The sequence below is a fragment of the Pteropus vampyrus genome, unplaced genomic scaffold, assembly GCF_000151845.1.
Source record: "Pteropus vampyrus isolate Shadow unplaced genomic scaffold, Pvam_2.0 Scaffold42, whole genome shotgun sequence".
NCBI classification, from domain to species: Eukaryota; Metazoa; Chordata; class Mammalia; order Chiroptera; family Pteropodidae; genus Pteropus; species Pteropus vampyrus.
The window spans coordinates 6,231,167-6,241,354 of record NW_011888823.1 but is presented as its reverse complement, the minus strand read 5'-3'; the positions used below and the strand labels follow the sequence as shown (position 1 = coordinate 6,241,354).

The following is a 10,188-nucleotide window of genomic DNA, read 5'->3' as shown; positions in this document are numbered from 1 at the left end:
GGGGCTGGAAACACAGGTGTCCTCTTAAAGGGCCCACACACAAACTCTCCTGCTTAGGGGCACTCACCTTGGGCTCCAGTGGAGGGACTGTGGCTTCGGAGGTGCCAGAGACATATGCAGAGAGACTGAGTTGTGTGGCTTTGAGGTGAGGGCAGGAGGGACAGCCACATGGTCCCTGTGTTGAGCCCTCCTCTCATGCAGCCTACAGGCAGACGCCATCTTTCCTATGTTGAGCCCTCCCCCAACAAGGCCAAATCTGAATCTGCATTGGCCTGGTGAAATTCACTCGCTCCAATCTGGTGACTCCCTGGGAGCCCACCCCGCTCAACTCTCACACCACAGGAGGCTCTTTCAGCAGCAAGCAACCACCCTGGCTCTCATATTACCAAAGGCACTTTCAGAGGTGGGCAGCCAGACCTGGTCCAAGTGTCTTTCTTGGACAACTCTCAGATGTCCATAGGCCCCAGGTAAGCAGCGACTGGTCCTGCTGAGTGGCTCCAGGCTTAGCACTGATGCCAAGTTGAATCTGCATTAACCTGGTCACACCAGTCACCCCACACTGTTGACTCTCTGGGACCCCTCCTCACCCAACTTGCTTACTGCCTAAGGCTCAGCAGCTGAGCCTTATGGGCAGCTGGCAGGCAGTGGCAGGCCTGGCAAGTCACAGGCAGTGGCTGTCTTTGGCCTGTATGGGAGCCCTTCCCAAGAATACCAGACCCAACACACCAGAAGCTGGTTTCAGACCATAACAGGGCACCATCTGATTAACTCCATAAGCAGCACACTCCCAGGGTACTCTTGACAGCACCAGAGCCTGAAGTGGCAAATCATGCTCTGTGGGGAAAGCCCCCAAACAGTAGCTTGTAAGCAGTGGCCATGGCGATTCCTCACAGCCAGTCAACCTGAGGGTCAATCCTACTCACTTACATGGGAACAGCAATCAAGGCTCAACTACAACAGGAGGGCACATACAATCCACATAAGGGACTCTCCTGGAGCGCTCAGCACAGGTGATCAGGAAGACTGCGCCACTGGGCCACAATATAGTAGGATACCTACTATATAAGGCCAATATAGTAGGATACCTACTATATAAGGCCACCTGACCAAGACTGGGAGGTATAGAAGATCTACCTAACACAGAGAGACAGGCAAAATGAGGAAACAAAGAAACATGTCATAAATAAAAGAACAGGAGAAAACTCCAGAAAAAGAACTAAATGAAATGAAGGCAAGCAACCTACCAGATACAGAGTTCAAAACTGGTTATAAGGAAGCTTAAGGAACTTAGTGAGAACTTCACGAAGAGAGAGGTAGCATAAAAAAGTACATAGAAAACAGAGAAAAAGAACCAGACAGAAATGAAGAATATAATAACTGAAATGAAGAATACACTAGAAGGAATCAACAGTAGATTGGATGAAGCAGAGGATCAATTCAGTGGTTTGGAATACAAGAGAGCAGAAAACACCCAATCAGAATAGCAAAGAGAAAAAAATATTTTTAAAAAATGAGGATAGTTTAAAGGATCTCTGGGATCACATCAAACATAACAACATTTGCATTGACAGAAATACAGTCATAGTAGAGTACCTTAACACCCATTAACACCAAAGGACAGATCGTCCAGACAGAAAATTAACAAGGCGCTAGTGGTCTTAAATGACACACTAGACCAGATGGATTTAATAGATATTTTTAGAGAATTTGACCCCAAAGCAGCGGAATATACATTTTTTTCAAACTCACATGAAACATGTTTCAATCTAGACCACATGTTAGGCCATAAAACAAGTCTTAACAAATTTAAAAATATTGAAATCATATCAAGTGTCTTCTCTGACCACAATAATGTGAAACTAAAAATCAATTACAAAAAAAGGAAAAACGCACAGACACATGGAGGCTGAATAACATGCTGCTAAACAATGAATGGGTTAACGATGAGATCAAAGAAGAAATCAAAAGATACCTTGAGACAAATGAAAATGAAAACACAATGACCTAAAATCTATGAGACACAGTGAAAGCATTCCTAAGAGGGAAATTTATAGCAATACAGACCTATCTCAAGAAACAAGAGAAATCTTGAACAACCCAACCTTATACTTAAAGGAACACCAACAAAAAAAAAGAACAGCAAAGCCTAAAGTGAGTAAAAGAAAGGAAATAATAAAGATCAGAGAAAAAAACAAATGAAATGGAGTCTAGAAAACAATACAACACACACACACACACATACACACAAAAGAAGAAGGTCTAATTAAAAAATGGACAGAGGACCTGAATACACATTTCTCCAAAGAGGGTATACAGATGGCCAATAGACCTAGGAAAAGATGCTCTATGTTACTAATCATCAAAGAAATGCAAATTAAAACCACACTGAGATATCACCTCATGCCTGTCAGAATGGTTATCATCAATAAATCAAAGAACAAGTGTTGGCGAAGATGTGGAGAAAAGGGACCCCTTGAGCTCTGTTGGTGGAATTGCAAATTGGTGCAGCCACAATGGAAAACAATGTGGAATTTCCTCAAAATTAAAAGCAAAACTACCTTATGAACCAGCAATTCCACTCCTGGATATTTTTTTGAAGAAATCTAAAACACTAATTTGAAAAGATATATGCACCTCTATGTTAACTGCAGCACTATTTACAATAGCCTAAATATGGAAGCAACTTAAGTGCCTATCAATAGACAACTGGATAAAGAAGAAGTGGTACCTATATACAATGAATTATTACTCAGCCATAAAAAAGAATGAAATTTTACAATTTGCAACAACATGGATGGACCTAGAGGGTACTATGCTAAATGAAATGAGTCAGACAAAAAAAGACAAATATCATATGATATGACTTATATGTGGAATCTAAAGAACAAAACAAATGAACAAACAAAACAGAAACAGACTCATAGATACAGAGAACAAACTGATCATTGCCAAATGGGAAGAGGGTTGGGGTGCAAGGTGAAAAAGGTGAAGTACAAATTGGTAATTACAAAATAGTCATTGGCTTGTAAAGTACAGCATAGGTACTATAATTAATAATATCATAATAACTGCCAGGTGGGTATCAGACTTATCAGGGGATTACTTTGTAAATTATATAAATGTCTAACCACTATGCTATTCACCTGAAACTAATATAAAATAATAAAAAAATAATAATTGAAAGCAGAATCTTGAAGAAGTATTTGCATAACCATGTTCATAGCATTATTTACAATAGACAAGAGATGGAAGCAACAACCCATGTCCATTGACAGATGAATGGATAAAAAAAATGTGGCATATACATACAATGAAATATTATTAAGCCTTAAAAAGAAAGAAAATTCTGACACGTTATGATGTGGATAAATCTTGAGGACATTATGCTCAGTGAAATAAGCCAGTTCTCAAAAGGCAAATATTGTATGATTCTGCTTATATAAAGTATCTGGAGTAGTCCAATATAGAAACAAAAAGTAGAATAATGGTTGCCAGAAGATGGGGAGGAGAGAAATGGGGAGTTATTGTTTAAGGAGTATAGGGTTTCGATTTTGCAAGATGAAAAAGTTCTGGAGAAGGTTGCACAAGAATCTAAATACATTTAACATTACTGAACTGTACACTTAGAAATGGTTAAGATAGTAAATCTTATGTTAATGTATTTTTTACTACAATAAAGTTTTTAATGAATGTATGAGTGTTTTAATGAGTAAACAACATAAACATATTTATAACAATAAAGAGAAAAAGATTTATAACATATCGTGTTTTAATTTATTGGTTAAAAAATAAGTCTACAGTGTTATTCTGTACAACAGATAAGGGTATACTGAAATATCATAGATGTTCTTGGTATTTGTTAAATTCAAAAGAATACAGTATCATGTTTGGGACTCTGCAGTTTTAAGAACTGTGAAAAAATCAAAAAGTTTCTGGAAAAAGAACAAAACACACAAAGATAAGAAGACAGAAAATAATAGGAAACATGTAAAAATTAAGTATTTCAAAGAAGAGGAGAACAAGATTCTACTGAGTCTTCACATTCAGGCTGGATTATTACAGCAGACAAATTCTAACTTCACAGGTGAAATGGCTTAAATTGCAGTAAGAGAGATTTAAAAAGATCCACAAAAGACATCAATGAAAATTTTAGATTTTCTATTGAAATACAAGAATAGAACACAAAAGATATGATGCCATTTTAAGAGAAATATAACTTCGAAGCAATAAGAAAAATTTTCCAAAATTTGGAAATAAGGCAAAGGATAGTGCTTGTTCTTACAATATAATATGAAGCATTGTGTAACAGACCCTCCCAAGGATTATTTAAATTTCTAAGAGAATGTACCTTTTTTTGACTTAGTATTATTTTATATTTGTAAGTGCCTGGTCTCTGTGAAATTAAATGTTAATTTGCAGATGTCTGTTCATATAAAAGAGAATACAAATGATTACAGTTTTATTGCTATGTAGCACATTAAGCAGTTTGATATCCAACTGTACAATCTTATTTTAGCATTCTATGTTTCATTGACTATACATACCAAGACTCTCAAATTCTCTTTAATCAAATTTATCATATTATTGGTCCCTTTATTAAGGAATAAAATAATTATTTAATACACACTTACTATGGCTATGTATGAATCATGTTTTTAATTTTTTGGAAGTTATACTTTTACCTAATGCTATTATTTGATGAATTCATTAAGGTGGTACCTTTGTGATTCAGATAGTAAATAGTATAAGCAAATAAAACTCTTATGGATCTATGTATCACTAAACAAAAGAAAATGAGAATATAAAAAAAAGTTCCAAAGGAGCTCCCAATGACCAAATCTGGGACATTTTGTGCCTCAAATTAAATAACGAAAGTAACAACATATCACTCAAATAATTAAAATAAGAATCCAAGAATACATGCTGATATATATAGATGAATGAATAAGGGATAAAGGAAAGCTCTTCTTTACATTATAATGTAAAATGAATAAAGGATACAGAAAATCACTTTTTAAACAATTGATTAGTAATTAATAAATTAATTAGTTGATTCAGGCAAGAATCATCAATGGATGCTAAGACTAGTGGATGAAATTTTCAGGAGGAGCAGGGTATTTATATAATCTCAAATATTTCCTTATAAATTATTTATAAATCACAAAGTAATAGAAATTACAAAGAGATATCTTAATATGAAAAGATATGTGTCCTGAGAAGACCACAATTTCCCTTTGACAGTATTTTTCCCCCAAAATGCAAAACCTAAATATAATTACAAAGAAATATCAAACTAATCGAAACTGAAGAACATTCAACAAAATAACTAATCAGGGTTCTTCAAAAATATTCATGTCATTTTATGTGTACTGTTGGTGGGAATGTAAATTGGTGAAGACACTATGGAAAACTGTGAAGTTTCCTCAAAAAGATAAATACAGAACTACCATATGGTCCAGCAAATTCCCAGTACCGTATTCCCACATCTGTGTATAAACCAAAGAAAATGAATATAGGATCTCAAAGAGATATCTGAACTCCCAGGTTCATTGAAGACTTACTGACAGTAGCCACGGTATGAAAACAACCCAAGCATCCATGAATGGATGAGCAGATAAAAATCTAGGATAGAACATTACTCAGCCAAGAAAAAAAACAAAATTCTACTGTTTGTAACAACGTGGATAGAACTTGAGGACATTATGCTAAGTAAAATAAGCCAGACAGGAAAAGAAAAATACTACATGATCTCATTATATGTGGAACCTAGAAAAATTGAACTCCTAGAAACAGAGCAGATTGGTGGTTGCCAGGGGCTAGAGGGTGGGGAAAATAGGGAAAGAGTTTTGTAAAAGACTATAAACATTTAGCTGTAAGATGAATAAGGTCTGAGTCTCTAATGTTTAATATAGTGGCTATAATTAATAACACTGTATTGTATGATTGAAATTTCCTAACAGAGTAGAACTTAAATTTTCTCACACACACACAAAAAAGATTTAAAAATATATTAATGTCATTTTAGAAAAAGAAAGGCTAAGATACTGTTCCAATGAAGGAGACTACAATTATATGACAACTGAATGTAATGTTCCTGGATGGGTCCTGGACTCAGAGAAAATATGTAAAAAACATTATTAAGACAATTAGTGAAATTGCAACATTTAAAAATGTTTTTTAGATTAGATCATAATATTGGATTTGTGTTAAATTTCCTGAGCGTGGTCATTGTACTATGGTTATGTAAGGGAAAGTCCTTATTCTTTCAAAATGCACACCGGGGTATGTATGGGTAAAGGAGTATGATGCTTGCAACCCACTCTCAAATAGTTCATGAGAAAAAATATGTTTACATTTAAATCTCTCTATCATCTAGCTATCTAGCTACCCATATACATACACATATACATTTATGTGTGTGTACACACACACACAGGGAGAGAAAATGTGCCTGAGTGCACTAGGACATAATAAAATGAGTGTTGCAAAAATGTTAACAAATAGTGAATCTAGGTAAAAGGTATACAGAGTTCATTGTACTATTCTTGTAAATTTTAAGTGAAATTTAAATAATTTCAAAATCAAATTTAAAAAATTTCAAAATCAAATTTAAAAAACAAAGATGAGTATCAGTGACTAAGATATCTAAGGAAATAGTAAATAATAATTTCCCATGATGTATAATAAAAGTTAGAAACATTTTTTTAATCTAATGGTAAGTATTAGATATTGAGCATTTATATTTGTATGTATAAAAGGAGGTTTAAACATTTAAATAATTAATATTTCTGTTGTATTCTGAAAATACAAGCATATAATGATCAAAAAGCAACCTTATGCAAGAAATTTAATTTTTGGAAAAATTGAAAGCAAGGGCTCTTTGCTGCATTTACTACAAGGATGAGACCATTCTCAGCAATCAGACTGTCGAGCATTCCAGAAAATGTGGATATCACTCTGAAGGGACTCTTGGTTATTGTGAGGGGCCCCAGAGGCACTCTGCTGAGGAACTTCAATCACATCAATGTAGAGCTCAGTCTCCTTGGAAAAAAAAAAGAAAGAAAGAAAGACTCTGGGTCGACAAATGGTAGAGAAGTAAAAAGGAACAAATTCCCTTCGTAATTTAGGATTCTGGTCAGACCGTTTGTACTATCTGCAGTCATGTACAGAACATGATTGGGGGGTTACTCTGGGCTTCCCTTACAAGATGAAGTCTGTGTACGCTCACTTTGGGAGAATGGTGCTCTTACTGAAATTCGAAATTTCTTGGGTGAAAAATACATCCTCAAGGATCGGATGAGCTCAGGTGTTGCTTGCTCAGTATCTAAAGCCCAGAAAGATGAGTTAATTCTTGAAGGAAAAGACATTGAATTTATATCAAATTCAGCTGCTTTGATTCAACAAGCCACAATAGTTAAAAACAAGGTGATTATCAGAAAATTTTTGGATGGTATCTATGTTTCCGAAAAAGGAACAGTTCAGCAGGCTGATGATGAATAAAGTCAAAGTTGTCCAGCTACAGAAACACCAAGATGTCCTCAGACTTACCTGTGATATTTTAAAGTTGCAATAAAAGTTGTGTATTGACTTGGGACTTTTTTCTTAAACTGATTAACCTTTCCAGCTATTTGACAAGTAAACAGTTATGTAAATTCCAGTGTGCAAAGAACAATAACGGAAGAACAGAACAGGAGTTTATTCTAGTAAGACTTCATGGGAGAAGCAACTTGAATCTGATTTTTGAAGAAATAGCTAGACTGTTTCAGGCAAGAAGAATATAGTACCAGTGACAGGCAATATCCATCATCAGATGAAGAATTTGAGGGGATATTCTGAAAGTATCTAATCTTGCAGGAGCATAAATTTGAATATTTGTGAGACAAGTGTGCCTGAGTCATTTATACATACCAGTAACTTTTTATGAAAAAGTAGCTGGGAAGTGGAATAGAGTGACACAATGTTGGCAAGTGTTGGAAGATGGAGTTAATTTGTATTTATGAAAACGTGGTTGCTGTAGTCCAGAGTCCTCTCAACGTTATCCTCTATTCTACCTCAGCCATTTACTCCCATATCCTAGTCCTTGACATTTTTAAAAACTAATTATCTTCCCATAATTTCTTAATTCCATGTTATATATTAAATATATAATAGTCTTTGGTTTGAAAAAAAATTGAAAGCAAGGGTGACCTCAATAGGACCTTTGAGTATAAATTATTCTCGCATAGTAAGAATTATTAACATTAACAATTAGAAAATATCAGAAAACTGATGTCGGTTCAATAATTTTTAGGGAAATAAATGAGCTTTTCCTTTAAATATAATATTCCCCTTAAAACACCACAAGCTTATTGATATATGAAAATTATGAAACGATTATGGTCTAAGATGACTAAGATAAAAAAGCTGTTCTCATTTAAAAGAAAATAACAATGGACAATTTCAAGGTAAAATAAAAATCTTAAAAGAATAAGAATTTCTTATTTGTTTTGTCTTAGAAGCAGGTTAGGGAAAATGTTCATTTTGAATATGCTTTGCACACATTTGTAGGTCTGACCAGAATCCTAAATTATGAAGGGAATTTGTTAATGAATTCACAACAGCCTAAATTATTTTTGTAAGATCTTGAAGAACTGAAAAGATGCTAGGGGACTGAAAGAAAACAAATGTAATTGTATCTTTTAAAGAGTTGATTGAAGCGATTAACATCAAACAAGCCACAAAAAATAGCTTGCAACATAGCAGAAGACATGGAAGAAAACCATATACGAATGGATAATGGGTAACATGTCTCTGCCAAGGAAATTTCATGAGTCAGAAAAATAGATTTTCAAATGGGGAGATCATCAGCTTCCCCACTAAACTGTGAGCTCCTTGGAGATAAGGAGATGTCTACTCAACTTTGAATAAAACATTATAGGTATTTAGCAAATATATGGGAGTAAAGAAGGACAGGGGGGAAAGGAAAGGAGAGAGGGAGGATGGATTAGTGGGGGAAATGGAATACATTAACAGAACATTAATGCACTACAATTTGACTTATACAAAACACACAAGTTAATGCCTGATGAATGTCTACACACTTTATTTAAACTGAAATATAAGTAAAGTATAATGATGTCTAACAATGACTAAAGTATAATATTGAATAAATTCATTCTGTTATTAAATGTTCAAGAAACAACCAGGAAACTTCAGAGAAAAAACAAAAACAAAAACAAAAACGCTATTATTTCATTGCTCTGTTTCAGACAGAAAATTCAAACTGCCTGAAAACATAATTCAGTTCACAGAAATGCAGTGGTTCTGAAGCTGGTGACAGAATGGGCTGTTTATCCTCTCTGATCAATGTAGGAAGCATATGTTTTTATTCAGTATAAGAATTGGCCCCTGGTCAAGAAGTATAAACAAGCGGTATTAATCATCTCAACAATATCTTGAGGAATGAGGAATATAAACAGGTGACAGTGCAAAAAGTGCAAGTCGTGAGAGTTTAATACTCGAGTTTGACTTCCCGAAACAAGTTCCCTCTAACAAGGAAGATAAAGATGCAAACAATCTGCCATCACCCTTCCTGAGTGGGGAAAGGAACATATCAAGTCTAAAAGGATAAATGACAACATTTTGAATTGAAGAGCTCACTCTGCATCATCTTCATATTATTTTTATAAAGTCGACACATCTATCGGATGTGTTATAGTCTAAGCCTCTGTCTGGTAGAGATTTACCTAAGATGTTAATAGCGTATCTTATACTTCCTATACGAATATCTAAAAAAGAATTGTGTCTTAAGTTGTCTGTAGAGTACCAGGTATACACTCATTGGGGAAAAAAATAATGAAGCATAAAGCAATCCTTAAATCCCAAGGGTAAATAATCAAGTTGTCAAGACTATGCCACATGCTGCTAGTAAAACATCCTACGAATCTATTAATAGCCTGACTGTAGATAATCAAAATAATCAGATCATCTCATTTTATGGCCTATGTTAGGGTTATTTTGAATATACAGACATAAAATAAGTATCATGAAAACTCATAAAAACATTTCTATTGTTGCCTTGCCAGCCTTTCACAACAAAACATCTTTAAAAATTCATTCATTTTTAGAAATTAAAGCAAGGCACCTTTCAATTACTTCTTAAAGAAAATAATAATTTTGATGGGAGCCCTTTTCTGATCTAGAGAAGAC

General features: G+C 34.6%; 1 pseudogene; it reads left to right on the top strand.

Annotated features, from left to right (window-relative positions):
• Positions 1-6,900: 6,900 nt before the first annotated feature.
• On the top strand, positions 6,901-7,500 carry LOC105291124 (annotated as a pseudogene).
• The last annotated feature ends 2,688 nt before the right edge of the window (positions 7,501-10,188 follow it).